Source organism: Uloborus diversus, chromosome 9 (genome assembly GCF_026930045.1).
Source record: "Uloborus diversus isolate 005 chromosome 9, Udiv.v.3.1, whole genome shotgun sequence".
Taxonomy (NCBI): Eukaryota; Metazoa; Arthropoda; class Arachnida; order Araneae; family Uloboridae; genus Uloborus; species Uloborus diversus.
This window is the reverse complement of record NC_072739.1, coordinates 111,596,602-111,619,915: the sequence shown is the minus strand read 5'-3', so window position 1 is coordinate 111,619,915 and position 23,314 is coordinate 111,596,602. Positions and strand designations below refer to the sequence as shown.

General features: G+C 32.9%; 1 long non-coding RNA gene across 1 annotated transcript in view; it reads left to right on the top strand.

Moving 5' to 3' along the window:
• Positions 1-1,825, top strand: part of LOC129229541 (uncharacterized) — a 227,080-nt gene extending 225,255 nt beyond the window's left edge. Inside the window, exon 3 of the long non-coding RNA XR_008581104.1 lies at positions 1,794-1,825. This is a non-coding gene — a long non-coding RNA (uncharacterized LOC129229541). The remainder of the gene's footprint in view (positions 1-1,793) is intronic.
• The last annotated feature ends 21,489 nt before the right edge of the window (positions 1,826-23,314 follow it).

The window sequence follows — 23,314 nt, the reverse complement described above, 5'->3', positions numbered from 1 at the left end:
TAACCTCGTTTGTCAGTACTAACTTGGACCAAAGGCAATATAGACTAACAAATATCCGGATGATATGACTAATGAGCAAAACACGTCCTTTAATAAACAAACTTATCTTTTATTACAGCAAAAAAAAAAAAAAAAAAAAACAATGCTGTATAGCAAAACTTACAGTGTATTGTTTCTCACGAGCATTTAGTCATTCATAGTTCAGACTGCAGAAATTTCAGACTGATGCTCCAAAGTTCGCCATGCTGTTTGCTAGAAGTTATTGTAAGTCCTATGCAGAAAATTTACATTTAAACAAAAGCAAGACAAAATATTAGGTGTACTTTTAGTTCTGTTCTTGCTATTATGATTTAAAACTATACCAAAAAAGAAAATCTACATGTTTGATCCGGATAAAACTAGACATCCAGATAAGTGGGGGCTCGATAAAAGAGGTTCTACTGTAAAATGTAATTCGTCTAAGCTGACTTGAGCTCCGATGAATGAAGGATTGAAAAAAATTCCTTTTGTTAAGAAGAGGTTGAGGATTTTTAAATTAAAGATTTTAGAGCGAATTTTAAAAATCAACACTAGCATACTGTTCATTTAGTTGGTAAGAGAAACCTCAATTGTACTGATTAAAATGTTAACATTAAATGGCGTTCAAAGCGTTTTATATAACACTACTTCATACCAAGCTGCTTTGTATCTTGAAGCATGAATGGAAAAGCAAAGTTAATTATTTTGACAGCAACGTGGAACATTTATTATGTTTCAAAAATATGAAGAAATCTACTTATATCAAGCGAATAAACCTACACGAAACCGAAGAACACTTAATTGCATAATGGGGTTGTTTCCTTCAGTCAAAAATACTACTTTTAGTCACTGAAATAGATATAATAAGTAAAAAAAAAATAATAATAATAACATGGAGCGAAAAAAAAAACTTTCATTTTCCCAACGCTTAATTTTTAGTTAATTTCTTAAAATGTCCAATTTTGAAAATAAGGCGTAATCTTTCTGACGTCGCAAACGATGTATTTTGGCGCATCTCCACTAGCGTGCTGAATACTGACGCTTGCTGTCTACCGCATTTCCAGTCTATGATAATATAGTAGCTAATTAAATATTGCGCTCTACGCTTGCTATCAACCATATCGTTGCCAACACATGTGAGTAAAGATGCGAATTAAATATTATGCCCTGTACTAATTACTTCAGTGAATGGCATTTCTTCATTTGTGATGTCATGTGCAAAAGCATTAACAATGAAATTGCACCGTTTAAAATAACTGTTAAAAATGTTGAACTTTGCCAAATTATTTTAAAAATGGTTAAATCCTATGTTTTTAAGCATGCTCTTTTAGAAAAAGAAAAAAAGTTTTTAAATTTCCCATTGAAAGAAAAAATAAGTAGCAAAACTTGTAATTGGAAGCAGTCGCCTAAACGTTTTGCTTATAAGCCGTGGTGTTCCCATAGGGTATACTCCATATACGCCGTATACTCTCAAGCATTTTTTAGACATATTGTGTATACCCTCAAGCTTCATAAATTTTCATATTATAGTATACCTTATATATGATCACATAAATTGTGCGTAATCGATTACTGGGAGTATACCCTCAGAAAAACTGATGGGAACATCACTGCTTATAAGTTCCATTTTCTATTTACTGCTTGCTATTTAGCTCCCCATGATTATTTCCTTGTGATCCACACAATAATGTAATTATTTATAAATTATTAGATATTCATTTTTTTAAATAAAAACACATGCAAATAAAATTTAATTCTATTTGTTTTTCTTTCAGGTAATTACGAATTTCATCTCCCAAATTCAGTAAGTACATTTCTTAGTTATTTATTTTTGATTTCGTGAAGTGTTCATTAAACTTTGTTTGCTAAAGTGATTAAATGTTTTCATCAACCTATTCATAAAAAAACGGTATATGTTCTTTTGCATATTTGAACTGCTTCGGCAAACTTTTTCTTAAAGAAATTTTGAATGAAAATGTGTTAGTTCTGAATTAGACAAACTAAACATTTAAATAAATTAACTGGTTAATGATCTTTTTAAACAGAATTTTAAGTATAGAAAATGAAAAAGAAGCAAATAAACGGTCTTTTTATGGACCGGAGACTCCCATCTGAAAACTTTGTGAGTCATTATTTTGTAAATCGAAAATTCATTGTATTCTCAATTTTCTCATCGTTAGAAATCTGAGAATGCGCATAGTAATACTCAAAAGAATTTCAATAAATGATGTTTTGGCATCGATTTGAACTTTGAAGGAGAATTAGTTACTGCCTTTTCCTTTGATTTGTTTTTTTTTTTTTTTTTTGAAATATACGAAAGTACAAAATAGTTTAAAATTTTCAAAAAAATATTTTGAAAGCTTTGAAAATTAAGTTTAGTTAAGGTTTCCTGCACTCAAGGCTGGTAGTTAAATCAACTTTTCAAAAAATTTGCCTGTCAACAGTTGATTTTCGTTTTTCGTTATGTTCACATTACAACTTAGTTGAATCAACTTTTCTTCTGATAAGCCAAATTTACTTAAACAGCTGCTCCTACAACGCTGTTAAAACTGAACCAAGTTGACTCAACTGTGTAGGGGAAAAGTACCCAGTTTTACCTACTCAACTCGTAATTAGAGTGAACGCTTGATAATGTCTCGACGAGTTAAATAAACTAAAGAGTTGAGTCTATTCACCAGGAGGAGTTGTTTACGCCGTATGAATGTGCCATATGTGTTTATATGTGCCGTAACGGCACATGTGCCTGGCGTGCCTGATGATTTGACTGCCGTATGAAGGATGCCGAGCGATTCCTTCACCTTTTTACCAAGTTAACACTTCGTAAAAACCTCCTGTTCGAAAGTTTTTTCAACTGAATTGACTCGTGTTGCCTACAGTTGCCTAAAGCAGATAGCTGACTTAGTGTCTTATTTTGCCAAACTCATGTCTTTCACTCTTTGCTATAGCGGAGAAAACAGTTGATCATTAAAACAATTTCTACTTTACTCCTGTTATTACTTTCTGGTCGTCGATAAATGATATCACGCTTTGAGGGAGAGGAGTTCCTGAAATTGTTGCAGTTTGTGATGTAGAGAGAAGTAACAAAAAATGTGACATCATGCATTTTGGTCAAAATTACAAATATTTTTGCAACCATATGCTTATCTAAGGCAGCATGACATGTGACAAAGAGGGGGGGATTGTGAAAGTTTGGGACAAAGGGAGGAGAGGATCGAATATGTTGAAAAAAGTGTGACATTTTTCTGGACAGTCTCTTATTTAATTATCTCTACAGTCTTATATTAATCTTCATTCTTATTGTACTTTGAATTTGAACAAGTAGTAAAGAAACAAGGAAACCACCTCAAGTACTTTGTCCTTTTGGAAATTTTCACCATTACTTTTCATAAAAGAAAAAGTTTGCATCTAATCAATTGTCTCTATTGTCTTATTCTATCTGATTACTAGTTGTTAATCATACCAATTTACAGGCCTACCGCAATTGAAATGATTGATTTGTTTTCAAAATTGTATTTGTTTTTCTTTTGGAGATAAGAAGCCTCATTACTTTTGTTCCTTCTAGGTAACTACGTTTTGTTTTGTTTTTTAATTTCTGTAACATCTGAACTTTTAACCTAAAATTATTAAAATATGGCTATCAAATTTGCATTTCCATCTCAATATTTATTTATTTATTTATTTATTTTCATTTTTTATTTACTTTTTCCACTCCTTTAAAATTACTATTCATTTCTAAACAGTTTTCCGCATTAATCATTCATGATTGATGCATTTTCCTTTTTTTGAAAAAAATTGAGATTGATAATCCTCGACATTATAGCAGAGTTCAAAATTATAGATTATATATAGTGAAACCGTTTTATGGGAAAAATATATTCTGTCAAACTCGATATGTTCTCCTGGATATAACGAGGATATCAGACTTGGTTGGCAGTTTTAGTTTTTGGGAGTATTACTGGCTTTTAACGAGAAAACACCGTTTATAGTGAGCAATACATTGTTGAAACTGCAGGTTGCATATGGCACCTTTTTAAGGTGATACGTTGTAGCATCAGAGGTACTCCCTTTAGACGTTGCATCTTTATGAGTCCCTATGGAGCCCTTAAAATGCAATTTTGTTCCATACAGCACTGGTAAAGGCCACTTGGCACCCTCTGGTACCGTTAAGGGTGCCACGGGAAACCAAAGGGAACCCTTAACGGGATGCAGTTGATGCTACAACGCTTCACGCTAGAAGGTGCCGTATGCAACATGCTTTTTTAACAGTGTACGTTAAAACAGCAGGTTGCTGTGATTCACAAAAGTTCTATTACATAATCTATGTTTCCATTTCTTCAGGTCTGCTAATCATTCTTAGAGAAACCCTATTGACCTTCCGAAATCATCTGAAATTTAGTAATGAATCATAAATGATGATATCTTTATTTATTATTATTATTATTTTGCGGAGTCAGTATTCCGGAGGATATTGTAGCTGAACCTCAAGCTAAAAAACTTCTGAAAATAATAGTGAAAGTTAAGAGAGATACAGTTAAAAGCAAAGCAACCAATTTCATTGTGCTAATTTGAATGAAATTGCAGTCCTCGGCTGGAATTGACTGAGCTGGCGGTGTATTTCATGCAATTTCATTCGTTCAGTACAGATTTGAAAAAAAATATGTATGAATTTTTCTAAGATTTGTCTTCAACCCGCTTTTTATGAGCAATCAGCCATAACGAGCAAATATCACTGTCCCTTCGCACTCGTAATAAGCAAGTTCGGCTGTAATATCATTCCTCATGTTCATGACAATCATATTTATAATTCTGACCACCGGAATTATTCGATTTAATAATTAATTCAAATAATTCGATATATTATCGAATACGTCCTTCTTATTGAATTATTTGACAATTATCGAATTAAAATTAATTAATGCAAGAAGATTTTGGTCTTATGAAAATCAGAAATGCAGTTGGGTTATTTAAATCTATCGATACCTCGTTTAATTGTCAATTCTCTGGCGTTCATGAAAAGTTCGAGTGACATACATTCATAAATAGATACACGTAAACATAGATAGATACCACCGGATTTTAATATTTAACAAATAATATTGCATAGAATGTCACAATGTAGAAAGAACACATTCAACAACTTCAAAAATAGTTTCCAAACAGTGCAATGAGTTGTGACCAATGATGACAACTTTTTATTTGGTAAAATAAAGACTAGAAGACGTACTGGGTTTATTAGTTTTTTTCTACATACATGTACAAAATGGAGGGTTAAATATACATGTGCAAATTTAACCTCCGTGTCTTAAAGTTACCCTGATAGGCTGTATATCACGTAACTTATCTATTTGGACATACTTTGCAACAGTATCCTGAAATAAAGGCTGAAAAACCTTTCTCTGATATTTTGTTCTTGCAGTTCTTTACTAGTACCCCGTAACTAATCGTAAATTCTTTTTGAGAAACTTTACGCATGCTTCATTTTAGCGTAAAACAATTTTAGCTATATCCTCAGATATGGGCTGAAAAACTTTTGTATGATATTTTGGTTCTTGCAGTTCTTTACTAATACCCCGTAAGTAATCATAATTTTTTTTTTGAGGTTGACTTAATGCATGTTTCATTTTAACGTAAAAAAACTCTCACAGATTACAGATAGGCTTATAAAACTACCATGGTGCTTCCGAAAACCTCTATACTAATGGAGTCAGGTGAATGGCCTACCTTGCTACGGTTCTTAACTTTAAGGGATGACCCGTAAAATTTTTAAGGCAAATAATTTCACGCCCCACGTTCTTAGATATTGTTTTTAAGGCTTTTGCGGCAGCACACATCTGGAGTAAGAAATGGTCAATAATGGTGGGAATGATCTTCATTTTTATACTCGTTGCATTTTACTGGTCGTTTCTTTGCGGATAATAAAGATGATGGCTATTGGAATAGGGGAGGAAGCGCTTTTTTTTTTTCATTATTATTTCTTTTCGGTAGGCTGTGTTTTTTTTTTTTTTTTTTTCTTTTTTTTTTTTTTTGGTAAATGTGAATTCAATACCTGGAAAATAATTCGGAAGTGTAGGGTGCCAAAAAAAAAAAAAAAAATCATAGATTTAGGAGTATGGAATAAATTAAAATTTAATGTTAAGAACAATACTTTGTGAAAACTGGCTGTAATTTAGATTTAATGTCAGATAATTTAAAGAACTGTGCAGGTAATACGAGGTGTGATCAAAAAATTTAGTGAATATTTGTTTATTAAAAAATGTAATAAAGTTGCATAGAATTTGATATTAATCTCCTTCAAAGTATTCTGCTTGGTAAGCAATGCACTTATCCAAACGCACTTACCCAAACATGACTGGAAGCCTTTCTGGAAGGCGTTTTTCGGAAGGGCTTTTAGCTGCTCTGTCGAAGCCCTCTCAATGTCAACAATGATGTCAAAACGTTTTCCTTTGAGCATATTTTTATTTTTTGAGAAAAGCCAGAAATCGTATGGTGCTAAATCCAGTAAGCATGGCAGAGGTGGACAAAAAGGAACGCTTTTTCCGCTCCAAGAACTCGAAAAACACGATCTTCCTTCGGTTGATCACTCATAAGTCTTGCAATAAATTTTGCCCTTATTTGTCTCATTTGCAATTCATCAGTTAAAATGCTTTGAACGGAACCGTACGAAATGTTATGGTCTTCCGATAGCTCTTAAATAGTCATTCATCTGTTTGAACGAATCATTGTTTTCACTTTTTGCACATTTTCTTCTGCACTGTAAAAAAAATTCGGAAACGTTTCTGAGTATATCGTGCAGCTGCGGTTCATGAAATTTTCAAAAACGTTTCTGAGTATTTCGGAATTCTCTTTCTGTAATGTTCGGAAACATGTCTGAGTATTTCGGAATCCTCTTTCTGTAATGTCCAGAAACGTGTCTGAGTATTTCGGAATCCTCTTTCTATAATTTCCAGAAATGTTTCTGAGTATTTTGGAATCCTCTTTCTGTAATTTTCAGAAACGTTTCTGAGTATTTCGGAATCCTCTTTCCGTAATTTCCAGAAATGTTTCTGAGTATTCTGTGCAGCTGTGGTTCATGAAAGTTTCGAAAAGTTTCCGAGTATTTCGGAATTCTCCAAACAATTTTCAAAAACGTTTCTGAGAATTTCAGAATCCTTTTTCCGTGATTTTTTCTAAAAAATAATTCTTTACTATAGTATTGCATGCCATATCAGTTTCAATTCTTTCATATCTAAGAGCAATGAAACAAGCAATTTTAGAATCATTCGTGGATTTTTTTTTTCTGAATTTCTGATGACAAATAGCATGGTTAACAACATAACATATGCACAGTTATAAATTTTTGAAAATTTATGAAATAATATAGTAGTTTCATTCATAATCACAAAATCGTCGGGGGAGGGAAGGGGAGTACTTTCTCAAAAGTGGGATTGTTTGTTAAACAATAATAAACTTCAGTTTTTCTCTCAATATTTTCAAGACAAAATTATCAACATATTGTATTTTTAATGCAGAACTTAAAAACATATCTTGTATCAAACTTGATAGCTTTTATTTTCGGATATAAATTGACAGAACTTACCTACACTTTGCGTTCCGAGATTCACTCACGTCAAGTCAATTTCTTTGACGAACAAAGTGTACCGAAAAGTACCAACAGAGAAATTGATGAATTTAAATATGACACCAAAGTCCCCCTGCTGGAACCATTCGGGTTTATTCTTCTGTTCTTGCCCTTTTCCAGTTTATCACAAATATAGATACGTAATCAAAGTAGGTTACTGATTTTATTTTTAGAGTGTGCGCAAAATGCATTATATATTTTATTTATTAAAACATTGAACTCTATTACATGATTATTCCATTTCATATATTCGAGAGTCCCCCCCCCCCCGCCATAAGAGTGATGGTGCACCCATAAAATGATATCAAGCGCCCCCCCCCCCTTAAAAAAAGCAACCCCTTGGAAATGTCAATGGCACAGTCTGCGTGGTGAACGCCCCTCGTCTTCTCCCCATATGTGCATTGCATATTAATAACATAGTATTTAAAAAATGATCACTTTTAAAACGATGACATGAAATAATATTACTTTTTATTTCGGCATGTAAATGCAGCTGTTCCATTTTTGCCACTGACTCATTCCTCCTGACTGTCCTACATTAAACTAGTATATCCACGAAGGAAATGTTATTTTCGGAACAACTAATGTCAAGGAATTTTTTTATTGTTAACCACATTTAACAAAATGAATAAGCAGATGAATTAATTGCATAACTATGTTCTTACTAATAGATAACATGGTCATTTTCTAATGGTATAAATATTTTTAAATAAATGAATAAATTATAATAAAAAAAGATAATACTGGCACATTTTTTGTGAAGCATATTACAATACTAGAAAATGTTTCCATTACCATATTTTTAATGAATTAAACAATTGATTTTTTTTTCTTTTTGAACCAAAATGTATGTACATCCAAGTATTTCGAAATAACTTTTCTGTGATTGCTTCTCAAATATAAATCTTATTTCTTTTGCGTAATTAATCAGTTTCAGTTGGTTACAACAAATAGTACACCGTGCACATAGGTATGTAGGATAACTTTAAACTAATTCGATAACCCAAAAACAGTTACAATTTTAGCCTCATCAAATGCAAATCAACAAAAATATAAATGTATATAACAACATGTTTTAAAATATTCATTAATACTTACAAGTGAACATGAGCGGAAGAAAATCTAAGTACCTCCATTACAACTGAATAAGTAATCCAAAGGGTTTCGTTTCATTAAGTATAAACACGGGTGTTGAAACTATTCACGCTTGAACACACAATATATATCTAATTATGGTCGCATTGGAAATTATAAAGAAGCAAATGGTTATTAACTAACTTAATAGCTGCGTACATCGTCTAAAAAATCAAGGGCAGTCCAAAATGCAAAGGCGTAAAATTAGTTTCGACACATTTTACTACTCTCTAGACATGAAATAACAAGCAATCCAAAGCTAAACAGTTGCTGACTGCAGCAACCATAGATAAGAAAAAAATAAGTTCTCGTTATTTCCGACTCATTGGCGCCCGTGTTGGAAGGATGAAATAGGTTTCGAAGCGTTGCGTCATCACTTCCGCTTCTAGATTTCTTGAAATAACAAAAAGCTTTCTGAATATTGAGGAGTTCGCTATTGGATGAAGGATTCCTACTATTTCGGAAACGTTTCCGATATATCCAGAAACGTTTCCGAAATTTGTTACAGTGTGTTTTTGAGGTTACTGGACGTCCCGTCTTCAACACCCTCCTTTTCGTTTTTAAATCCGTCATACCATTTGTACTCGGTCTTCAGAGTTACCACATTATCGCTGTACACCAATTTTAACGTTTCGTGAGCTTTTTTGCAACTTAAAACAAAACTTAATGTTAATACCTTGTTCGAAATCCATGTTGCGCGGCAGACACGATAAACGCAACCTCACAATAGCCGCTCTGGCAACTGACTGACAAGTTCGAACGTGTTACAACTTTCTCTCCGCTTTATTCACCGTATTTTTTGACCACATCTCGTAGTTCTAAATATACTGGGAGCTATTTTCACTATTTTAACTGCTAACATACCCGAACTGTTATATCAGTTTCCATGATTGAGCCCCTATCTGACTACCAAAGCAGACATCTAAAGTTCTATGAGGGTTTTTTTTTTCTTTGGTTGTTGTAATTGTAAACTTAAACACGAGTAAGAAAATATTAGTAAGATTTTCGTTAAAAGTGTAACAGTATAGTCGAATCTAGAGGAATACAGTATACTCAAATCTCTTAAAAACAAAATTTGAAATAAAATTTACGATATTCCTAAGTTGAAAATATGATGACGAAGGACATTTTCTTTATGATGTGATGTTGAAACCCACTTCCTCTAATTTTCACTTTTTAACGGTGCTAAATTAAAAGTGGAAAACTTTACGAAGAAGTAAATTTTCTTTAAGATCTGTTATTTAAACTCACTCAATATTAATCTCAAAGACAGGATAATGAAATTCACATTTTAAATGTGTTCTGACGATATGCAATTTCTTGAAGAGGTTTCAAAGGATACATTAAGCAAAGCTCAAAGGCAGCGAAGAGGCATCAATATGATGTTGAAACCCACTTTCTCAAAGATGTTATGAAGAATTTCGCTGTTTAAGGGTGCTAAATTTTAATTTGAAAAATTTGACAAAGAAGTAGATTTTCTAAAAGATATGTTGTTAAAACTCACTTTCTCAAATATAGAATGATGAAATTCACATTATAAAGATGTTCTGACGAAATGTTCCTAAAAGACGCTTCAAAGAGCTTTCGTTCTAAAACGATTGAAGGCAATTTTGTTCTTAAAAAAGCACTAAAATTTAGTTTAATATGTTTAAAAACTAATTTCATTTGATGAAGTTTCCATTCTACTGTTCTTCGGATAACGTTTTACGGTGCTCGTTGAGTGCCATCAGTAACCAAGTTTAAAAATCAAACTTCAAGTGAAATTTAGTAATTATTTTGATTATTTCACCTTAAACTCTGACATGTATTTCTTTTATGTCTTAATATGAAATGTGGTTTTTAGAGATAGTGGTAAAATTTTTGCTACATTTTCTTGTTAATTACAGCCGTGTGTACAGTAAATACTTTATGTAATCAAGTCAAATATGTACAATTTACGGATAGATGTAGTTATGTATTTAGTTAGTCTTCTACGTTGATTTAAGCTTTTTATATCAATGTTAAATTTCCATTAAAAAATTTGTGTTACAAAAAATCACTTATTTACATAGCAGCCGATTTTTTTCCTGCATAGTTTTTTTAAAAAATAGCATGTATAATTAATAGTCTTTTAAGACTATCAAAATCTTACTGATTGAAAAAGTTGAGTTAAAGAATCATAAAGACTGTATTGACACTTAACGGCTTAAATCCTCATATATATAGTAGCCAATGATAGAGGAACGCTCCTGACGTCATCAGCAATGAAGCTTGCGCTGCGGCATTATAATTTGATAATATGCTTTGGTAATGTTTAAAATGCAGGGAAAGGCTTTATTGTGACGAGGCTGAACTGGATCCGGTAACTTAACTATTTTACTGGTAAGACTGTGTCATTTCAGGGGAATGAAGAAAGAAAAAAGTGGTCAACAGTGAACGCTACCTACTGGAGTTCAGTGTTAATCCATTGAAGTTAGGGTTAAAATTTCAACTATCAAAATATCACCAAACAGGCAATGGCTTCGTTCAAATGTAGAAGCAATTTTCATCAGTCATATCTTGACGAACGATTTTCTAGTCAACTGTGTAACTGTTACGAAAGAAAAAAACTCTCAAATTGAAATAATCAGGCCTAACTTTAAACCACTTCGTAATCTTCGTGGAAAGCAAATTCTTCTTGAGCAACAGCATGCTGCATATGTGTAGCTAGCTTCCAGTCATCCAGACATTTTTACAAATTGAATGACAAATAAATCCGATAATGTCATTTGTGACAATAAAATGCCATTATAAAATTTAATTCCTTGATCGGCCCAATTAGACCTCTCCATTCATTTTCATATCGATTCATAAACGGAAATTACCACCGCCATTAGTGTCTAAAAGCAAAGCTACGAGTGAAACGTTAATTTTTTCGATTAATTATTGAAAATCACAAAAGAAACGAATTAATCTTTCAGAAAAGTTAATTTCCTTCTGCGTCATCACTTTCGCATTCCTTTAAAAGCGGCAATTTTACGCGCGAAACTCATAAAAGCAATTAGGCTTTTGAAAACACAAAAGAGATGGTTATTCCACTTTCCAATTCGTTGGCTCTACGACCATATTAGCTCTTAAGAAGCGACTTGCAAAAGTTTTTAAGAGCTATAACTTCTCTCTTAAATGGCTTGGTAGTGTTTTCCATTTTCCCGAATTTTCTATGCTTTAGAAACTTTGGATATATTAATTAAGTCTTATTACTACCGCGAAGAAAATTTTGAGACGGCCTCGGCTTTGTGATCGGGTAAGCGTTGTTGTTTTAATGGGGTTTTCTGTTCCATCTTACAATAACTAATTGGTCAGAGCGATAATTAGTTCAAGGTCTATGTAAGTTTTGTCTTAGAACATTTTAATAGAACAGGCTTTACTTCGTTTTATACAAAGTAAATGCGATAAAGTTAGTTATTTCTTTCTCGTACTTGAAGATGAAGAATCTAGAGTTCACTAAAAATTCGTGATGTCTTTTGTATTGCAGTTTATGTACATTTGTCAAAACTCTTGAATGTCCTAAAATATCACACCAACCAGTTTCTGTATTTTTAGATTCTGGATAAAACCACAGGGTTCTCAGAAATTGTTAGTGAATATTAAGTTTCATTTTCACTTGTGAATATAATTTAGTTTTTTTTTTTTTTGAGCAATCACGATTGCTTATTGCTTTCATTTGACTGTTTTTGACGTTCCTTTGATTTTTCCCACCAGCACCCTCCGCAGCATCACTGTCGACCGGGTCCTCACGATGCTGCATCTCTAGCGAAAACCGTCTCCAGGTTGCGTCAATATCCTACACTTACAAGCATACATACACGCACATATACATATATACACCTACACACACATACATACACCTACACACATACACAAACACTCATGCCTGCACACAGACACAAACACATATGTCTACACACACATACACAGACACAAACACATATGCCTACACACACATACACAGACACAAACACATATGCCTACACACACATACATATACCCCCACACACCTACACACATACACACAACTACCCACACACTCATGCCTGCACACAGACACAAACACACATGCCTACACACAAACACATACCCCCTCACACAAACACACACGCTTACATACACACACACACTCGTGATTGCGAGAAACAAAATTTGAATTCAAGATGACAAAATTCAAATTATTATTTTTTTTTTTTTTTTTTTTGACATCTGCTCTGAATTTCAAAAGGAACAATAACTTGTTGATAAATTTCTCTACATGTGTTGAAGCGCAAACTTAGGCATATATAACTCACTTTTTGACAATATCGTCATTTATTAGTCTTGTGTTTTTCTGGGACTGTCAAATTGATGGTAATGCTCACAAAATTTGTTGCCAAACAATTAAGAAAAATTACCATCCGTGTTCCATACAATGCGCTTTGAAAATCATATCTATGTTTAATGGTCTTTTCTTAACTGGCAGCAAAGTAAGCAAGCAAGACATTGCTTGAAGTTCATTTGGTTTTATTGCTTTAATGATGTTTTTTGAAAAATTCTAAGAATTCATATGCTTATACACTGTAACAAATTTCGGAAACGTTTCTGGGTATATCGGAAACGTTTCCGAAATAGTAGGAATCCTTCATCCAATAGCGAACTCCTCAATATTCAGAAAGCTTTTTGTTATTTCAAGATATCTAGAAGCGGAAGTGATGACGCAACGCTTCGAAACCTATTTCATCCTTCCAACACAGGCGCCAATGAGTCGGAAATAACGAGAACTTCTTTTTTTCTTATCTATGGTTGCTGCAGTCAGCAACTGTTTAGCATTGCAACTGTTAGCTTGTTATTTCATGTCTAGAGAGTAGTAAAATGTGTCGAAACTAATTATACGCTTTTGCATTTTGGACTGCCCTTGATTTTTTAGACGATGTACGCAGCTATTAAGTTAGTTAATAACCATTTGCTTCTTTACAATTTCCAATGCGACCATAATTAGATATATATTGTGTGTTCAAGCGTGAATAGTTTCAACACCCGTGTTTATACTTAATGAAACGAAACCCTTTGGATTACTTATTCAGTTGTAATGGAGGTACTTAGATTTTCTTCCGCTCATGTTCACTTGTAAGTATTAATGAATATTTTAAAACATGTTGTTATATACATTTATATTTTTGTTGATTTGCATTTGATGAGGCTCCAATTGTAACTGTTTTTGGGTTTATCGAATTAATTTAAAGTTATCCTACATACCTATGTGCGCGGTGTACTATTTGTTGTAACCAACTGAAACTGATTAATTATGCAAAAGAAGTAAGATTTATATTTGAGAAGCAATCACAGAAAAGTTATTTTGAAATACTTGGATGTACATACATTTTGGTTCAAAAAGAAAAAAAATCAATTGTTTAATTCATTAGAAATATGGTAATGCAATATTTTCTAGTATTGTAATATGCTTCACAAAAAATGTGCCGGTATAATTTATCTTTATTTATTATAATTTATTCATTCATTTAAAAATATTTATACCATTAGAAAATGACCATGTTATCTATTAGTAAGAACATAGTTATGAAATTAATTCATCTGCTTATTCATTTTGTTAAATGTGGTTAACAATAAAAAAATTCCTTGACATTAGTTCCGAAAATAACATTTCCTTCGTGGATATACTAGTTTAATGTAGGACACTCAGGAGGAATGAGTCAGTGGCAAAAATGGAACAGCTGCATTTACATGCTGAAATAAAAAGTAATATTATTTCATGTCATCGTTTTAAAAGTGATCAGTTTTTAAATACTATGTTATTAATATGCAATGCACATATGGTGAGAAGACGAGGGGCGTTCACCACGCAGACTGTGCCATTGACATTTTCAAGGGGTTGCTTTTTTTTAAGGTGGGGGGCGCTTTATATCATTTTATGGGTGCACCATCACTCTTATGGTGTGGGAGGGGGGGACTCTCGTATATATGAAATGGAATAATCATGTAATAGAGTTCAATGTTTTAATAAATAAAATATATAATGCATTTAAGTATCTATATTTGTGATAAACTGGAAAAGGGCAAGCACAGAAGAATAAACCCGAATGGTTCCAGCAGGGGGACTTTGGTGTCATATTTAAATTCATCAATTTCTCTGTTGGTACTTTTCGGTACACTTTGTTCGTCAAAGAAATTGACTTGACGTGAACGAATTTCGGAACGCAAAGTGTAGGTAAGTTCTGTCAAATTTTATCCGAAAATAAAAGCTATCAAGTTTGATACAAGATATGTTTTTAAGTTCTGCATTAAAAATACAATATGTTGATAATTTTGTCTTGAAAATATTGAGAGAAAAACTGAAGTTTAATATTGTTTAACAAACAATCCCACTTTTGAGAAAGTACTCCCCTTCCCTCCCCCGACGATTTTGTGATTAAGAATGAAACTACTATATTGTTTCATAAATTTTCAAAAATTTATAACTGTGCATATGTTATGCTGTTAACCATGCTATTTGTCATTAGAAATTCAAAAAAAAAAAAAAAAAAAAAAAAAAAAATCCACGAATGATTCTAAAATTGCTTGTATTATTGCTCTTAGATATGAAAGAATTGAAACTGATATGGCATGCAATACTATAGTAAAGAATTATTTTTTAGAAAAAATCACGGAAAAAGGATTCCGAAATTCTCAGAAACGTTTTTGAAAATTGTTTGGAGAATTCCGAAATACTCGGAAACGTTTTCGAAACTTTCATGAACCACAGCTGCACAGAATACTCAGAAACATTTCTGGAAATTACGGAAAGAGGATTCCGAAATACTCAGAAACGTTTCTGAAAATTATAGAAAGAGGATTCCAAAATACTCAGAAACATTTCTGGAAATTATAGAAAGAGGATTCCGAAATACTCAGACACGTTTCTGGACATTACAGAAAGAGGATTCCGAAATACTCAGACACGTTTCTGGACATTACAGAAAGAGGATTCCGAAATACTCAGACACGTTTCCGGACATTACAGATAGAGAATTCCGAAATACTCAGAAACGTTTTTGAAAATTTCATGAACCGCAGCTGCACGATATACTCAGAAACGTTTCCGAATTTTTTTTACAGTGTATGATATCATGTGAGAAATAGAAATGTTATTGAAAGCTAATATGCTCTCAATAAGAATCTTGAGTTACTTGACGGCCAAAAATACTGAAGGGTGACACTCGTTGCGACAGAGACAAATATTTAATTGTATATTTTCAGCGCACGACATTAATTTAAGTTACGCGCCCTCGTGTAACGTCACTTGTTTATTGGCATTCTTTCTCCGTAATTAAAAGAAAAATCACACCCAAATGATCCAAGACCGTACCCAGAGGGGGGGGGGGATAGTCTCCTTGTCCGACCCTCCCCGCCTTTCCGAAATTATATAAAACACTAATTTACGGCGTTATATTGATACATTTTTGTACTTGCTCCGAGATACTTCCAATACCAGATCCTTTCCGGGGGAAAAACTTATGGGTACGACGTTGAGCACATCTTGATTAATAGGCAGCGGTTGGACGCCTTTTGGCATAGGTAACTATTAGCTGTGAGTTTAAAATCCATAGAGTTACTGTCTGACCACGAATTGCATAGAAAGACAAACATCCGCTTTGCAGGCGGAAATGGACGCAGCTATCAGTTTTTAGGGATGTCAGTTTTTGCCGATGTATGTTAGCCTCTAAATTGAGCAGAGTCACATTCAAATGAGCGGAACACGCGCATCAAAGTTTTACTTTTCACTCACATTCAGATGGATTCGTCTTAACTGAGCCTTTGCTAGTTCCATACAATCCGTGGTTGGGCTGTAGTCTACAAGGCAAAAAACAAATTTTGTCATTGAAGAAATATATAGAAATCCATCATAAATCATGGTTCATTAGAGAGAAAGGGTTATTTTCAGAATGGAATCAAAGAAAAACAATTGTGGGTAACAATCCCCAAGTTATTCTAGGAACAACCCACGATTTGTAATAGTTGTGAAAAAAGTGTTTCGTACCATAAAGAAACGGAGACGGACTAACTGAGAAAAATGGTGGTGGTAGTCATTTTGAGGAGAAGAAATTCCATAGAGCATATCCTGCAAACCACGTAAAGAAAATCGAGAAGATTTTCAAAGAATGATGTCACAGACTGAGAAGATTTTCCTTGATTGGAGATCATCACAGAAGCTATGGAAGGCTCAACCTAGTATGTGGCATTGATATCAAGTTTCGTTGTAACTGCCACAGATATCAACAGCACGCAAGAGTCTCCGAATGCGTCCGACAGTAATTTGTGCATTCGCTCGTAATCGGTAATAACCAGTGATCTTCTGTTACCGCTAACTGGAGCATTGTCATGCAATCAATCAGCATTAATGTAGAGTCATCTGTCTTCATTGCCTTTCTGACACTGAACTTTTTATTAGAGGCTGTAAAGCAATCATACTATCAAAAAATACATTTTTTTTTACACTTTATCTACTTTTTTACTCATTTTGTAATTTATTTTTAACATCACGGATTGTAACAGTTGTAGCGTCAAGATATTTTTATTTTTTATTTTGTTCTTATTTTATTTGTTTAGATATTATTATTATTATTGTTTTTTGTCATTTTGCTTGATGTCATATGGGATTTCTCGTCATATCTCAATAAATATTTCCGGCATTCTCGCAAACTAAAACCTCATAAAGCTTTTTTTTTTTAACAAGCAAACAAGTAAATGCTCCCTAATTTTAAAGTAAGTTTTAGACTTGATTATTACGTTGAAATGAAATGCGATTCACTTACATTGTTCTAGTTTGCTGAAAAGAAATTCATATTGTTGAGCTATATGAAAATTTTTAAACTTGGTAAAAGGTTTTGACCTTGCGCCACGCAAAAATAATAATAATAATAATAATAATAAAACGCTTTGTAGTACCTTAATGTAGGGGAGAGTGTTGTACCTTAGGACGTTTGTATCTTGGGACACTGCTAATTTCTAAGCATCTATTTTTAGCAGCCATGTTTTTGTAATCCCTAATAGTAACCCTCACCACTAAATGGTGCCATAGTAAAAATCAGCATCAAATGAGTAAAATTGACGATTTTGGAAGAGAAAGAAAATTTCATGACTCCAGAATAAATAATTCCTTCATTTTTATTTAATTTTTTGTAAAACTAATCAACTGAATTTTATTTTGTTATAAAAGAGAAGTACTTTAAATATTTTGGTTATCAGAAAATAATAATAGTGTATCTAGATTGACCACTATTTTGGTTTTTCTTAAACCACGTGATGATTGTACATTGGGACAGCCAAACATATTGTATCTGATGACACGTCCTAAAGTGCAACATATATATGATTCTTAATATTTAAGATATGTTTTGGAACGTGGAACAATGTTCTAATCTGATGTAGTCTTTTAAACACATTTAATATTTGACAATAATTCATTATTCATGATTTAATTCATTACCATGAAAAAGAATTTTCTTTTTTGTTTTTTGTTGCAAAATTAGTTCAAGTCGTTTCCTGAACCATTAAGACTATCCCATAGTACAAAAGGATGCGTCCCAAGGTACAATAGGATGTTGTACCTCGGGACAGCTTGGAACTCTTACTTTAAATGTCTGGCAATATTTTATTTTCAAACTGTCTGAATTTTAAAAAACGTTACATAGAAATATGATGGGGTATTTTAATGTGACTTTTAGACTTTAAATTTTATTCAAATAATTGACGCTAAAAATTAAAATATGAAAAGTGTCCCAAGGTTCAACACTCTCCCCTATATGACGAACATCACCCACAAATTTCAAAAGTTGTACCAGTCTTTTCAAACTTCCCTTCCTGAATGAATTAAATGGTTTAGTTGTGACTTAGTCAAATATTACTCTTAATTAATAATGCTTACTAGAAAATATCGTGTACTTATAAAATAACAGTGAAACAGTACTTCTTTAAATTAGAATGTGTTACCTAAGTATGCGTTTCTGCTTTGACTTAAGTTATTCGGCAATCAATAAAAGTTTACCAAATTAAAACAGTTATTCGTAGTTTAAATGACTCATTTTAAAGTATGAAATTCTGATCAATGTTTTTGTTCAAATGAAACAGTTCAAAAAATCGATCGTGATCTTGATGCCGTTGCTAAATGTTTTTGTTCAAATGAAACAGTTCAAAAAATCGATCGTGATCTTGATGCCGTTGCTAAATCAAAAACGCAATTGAAATTTCGTTAACAGAAACCATAAAATATTCTGTAACTCATATTTCTTAGCTATCAAAAGATAATAAGCTTCATAAAACGAATACAAAACACTTTTCGATCTAATATCGTCTTTCGTTTTGCTCATAAACTAACTCCCTTTTTCGAAAATATCCTCTTCAACAACTCTTCTTTAATGTCGAACTCGTAAAAGCAATTAGGCATCCCAACGCGGAGAAGCCTTTAGACAGCTCCCCTGCTAGGATCCGTGGCGTTAGATTTTCCCGGAATATCACGTAAAAGTTTTTAAAGCGCATAACTTTGCACTTAAAAGCCCACGATATTGTTGTCTATTCGCTTTAATTTGTCCGGCTTCAAAGAGCTAAAGGCCGGATAGAGACTTGTTATAGCTCTTACGACGGTAGTTTGGGTTGTTTGCCTTTTACGCGGCCATTTTGGTCGCCGACGTGGCAAATGATGATGGCGCTTTTAGACGCATTCTGGTCGAATTTATTCATTCTGTTAACAACAGACCAATCGCCTTTCATGTGTCGTTTCGTGTTATACTAAACAATTTTGCTTCCAGTTAGTATAAGATCCCATTAGAAAATATGCTTTATTATTGCAAGTAGCTATCAGAAAGAATCCACAGGGAATGATTAAGAAAACGTGTGCTTCAATTTAAATCATGCTTCTAAGAGTTTCATACTTTAAATTCAATTTGGAAAAGTTTTTGTGCTTTTATATACTTTTTTCTACTGCTTATAATGGTTCTCTTTTTGTTGTTGTTGTTGTATTTGCAAATTTCGAACGTCAAATAAATATATATACCCAAACTTGATATTGCTTTCCTTAAGGATATTAATAAACAATGATTATTGAATTATTTTGGTAATAATCGATAGAAAATTTTATCTACACATTTTATCTGAGCTATAAAATGATACAAGCGAAGAAAACTTTTCCTCATTTTGACGAAACTACAAATTTGCTGGAATTTTAAATGCAAACGGATAAAATAAATTTTTAAAATATTTTTCTCATGCAGGAGCTTATAAGGTAACAAATTTTACTGCTACAGAATCTAAAGTTTAAACAGGAATAGAAGGAGTGGAATGCTATTCTATGTGGAGATGATTTCAGAGATCTTTTTTTTTATTCGTGATGGTATGGCGGTAAGAATATTTAGTTTTATACCCAAGAGAAGTTAGAATTGCACGAAAATTTTCAAAATAGTTCACTGATTAACGAAAATGTTCATAAATATTTTATTATTTTCAGTACCACGTGGGCATTTAGAAAATTTTGATTATGTGTGTTTATATTTGTATAAATGATAAAATACACTGTGACTTATGTTTCATACTATTTGTCATTAACAATAGAATCATTTTAACCCTCGTTTCCATTATCTATGTTTTCCATCCAAATAAAACTAAACGCAGGAACACCTTTTTCTTTTACTTTCATGAAATACTTTCTAGTACATTGGGACAAATTTTCATATATGAGTTAAGTAAAACACCAATGCAAATAAAGCACAAATTCTCAAAAATATATATAATATAGCTATTTTAAAGCTACAATGGAGCATTTTCATCAGTGCAAAATGCTCATCACATAACAAGAGAGTAGCGAGAGAACTGAACGCGCGTCACCACACGGATGCTGGTATACCGGTGTCCTGTATTTTCTTTAGAATTTGTACTTTAGTTATGTTGGTTTTTTACTCTTCTGATATTGTAGCACGAATCTTATGTGCTCTTTTTTCAATCACATTTTCATATATCTATAAAAATAACTAATTGAAATAAACGAAGATTTACCTTGTATAGCTATTCTGAGTTATTTTGACCCTGACAAGTGAAATTACCAATTTTCAGCTAAATGTCTATCTTCTAATAACTGGTGCCTCTTTTTTGTTCCCTGTTAAGAGGCGAAACATAGCTCACCCAGGACCAACAAGAGACCATGTCAGCCTAGTCGGACCCAGCTCTGGGAGGGGGGGGGGGAGTATGGGGGTTAGATATTGGAGAAATATGTTTAATAACTTTTATGGGGGGAAGGGGAACCGACGACCAAACTGACAAGAGATCGCCTAGGCTCGCGGCGGCTCTGAGCTCACCGCAGCAGCATGTATGATTCAATACAGCTTGTTTATCTGTTATTGTTAAGCGTGCATACTGCTGCACTTGTGCTAGTGTAACAATTTTCGGAAATATTCATGGTTTAATTTTCCCCTTTTATAATCTTATCTTAAAACATGTTATAATTTCTGTAATCAAGTGTAGGCTTGCCATATAAATACTATGTCATATTAAATGCAAAAAAATACGCGTTACAAGTTGCAAAAACAAATTATAAAGAGCGTTTAAATCATATGAAAGAAAATGTAGAAGAGACAGTTGGCATTTGATACACATTTTACATTTTGATTTTCTTAGATTTTTGTAACTAATGTTACGTATCAAAATAAGATTTCATGTATTACTATAGAGTTTACACCAAGGAGAAGTCCAAGGCGGGATTTGACCTTGACCAAAATGTTAATTGAGGCAATGGATCTGTATACAAATGGATTTTAAATGAATTGGATTTGGTAAATACTGTAGGAATCCTGCAAATCCAGTTATTCTAGCTTAAACCCTTTACTAGTATTACTATTTCCTATCAGGTAATGATTTAGCCTTCTTTATTGACGCAATTATTTTAGTTTTTCGATAGTATTAGGTGAAGATGATAAATAAACTCTAATTTAATTCCTGTGTTATATAAACGCCGATAGGAGGTTAATGGAGGTTACTGTGACCTTCCAAAATTTTCCTGATTAGGCAAATTTTGTCTGACGATTTAGCAAAATTATCATAATTCGGCAAAATTTAGCGTTTTTTTTGCGGCAGAATTATCATCATTCTGTGAAATTTGGCATTCCATTCGGCAAAGTTTGGAGTTTCATTCCACAAATTGAAAATTTCTAGCCTCCCCAAAATTTAAGCTTGAGGCGCCACTGCGTATTAGTATAAATTTTATGATAATACACGCCAACAACAGTAATATCAATAATGGTAATAAGAATAACGGAAGTAGAAAACGAGCAAAATTTAAGTTGAATCTTAATCATAAGTTCACAGAATGATCGATATGGCTTTTTATCTTAATTTGTCTGTTGTGAGGAGGGCTTTTATGCACTTTTTGTTTAAATATTTGATAAATATCATTGCCAGTGAACATTGTCAACCTAAAAAGAAATATTTTCAAATAAATCGTTAAATTTTTGAAAGGGTTTTACAGTCTTTTCAAGACATTCTCTCGAATCAAAACACTTTTGCCACTTCAACCAAACAAACAGTTACTTTCATTTCCCTTGAACACTGATGCCTTCTAAGAGCGTCACTTTTCTTTACTTTTTTTTTTCATTACTATCTCTTTAAGCTTTCTTTTTCTGCCTTTTTTTTTTACTGCCTCAAACGTTAACTCTTCGGTTTTCCAGTGCTCGTCGTTTAATGACCACGCTATGGGCAGAATAGCTTTTTCAAGAAGAAGAAAAAAAAAACAAGGAAAAAGAAAATCTTTGTCATAAAGTTTGGTTTGGAGGAGAAAAGGCAAGAAGATGATTCTTCTGGAGGTGTCGGCTTTAATGTGAGGGTTGAAGTGGATATCATCTTGAGAGACCTCTTTACATTTTTTTTTTACTCCATCCTTTCCCGACTAAGAGTCGCGTGGTTTCAAGAGGTTATTGTCTGGCCCATCTATTCAAGGTGGAGTCAAAAAATAACAAAGAAAAAAATAAGGTAGTAATTTTACAATAGTAGCTTCACAATGAAAAGAATTTCAGGTTCCCAAGGATTGAAAATTGCAACGTTTACAGTCATCATTCCGAAGTAATGGGCCCGGTAATTTAACTCGTTTAAGAAGAATGGTATTGAAAATATGCATGACAATAAAAGATAATGACGGACATTGTAGGATTTGAATAACCATGAGAAAATGTGTCATTTTGTTTAGAAAGAGCATGAGCTTAATAGAGCCGTTTCACGTCATCCTGTTTTGGGTTGAAGAAAAGGCTTGTCAGTTCTAAGGAAATGACTATGTAAATGAATGAATCCATTGAAAGATAACTTGCCAAGTTTTTATCGCGAACTTGCTAAAATTTATTTAAATGACAAGAGTATTGAAAAATTAATTTCTGAAAATTGGCGATGCAGTTTCTGCAAGTGCATGACAGTGGAAGATAATGGGCATAGTAGAATTGAAATATTCAGGAGAAAATCTGCCATATTATCCGGTACGACTATGAGCACATATTTAATAGAGTCAGTTCTCATCCTCTTGCTCTGAAA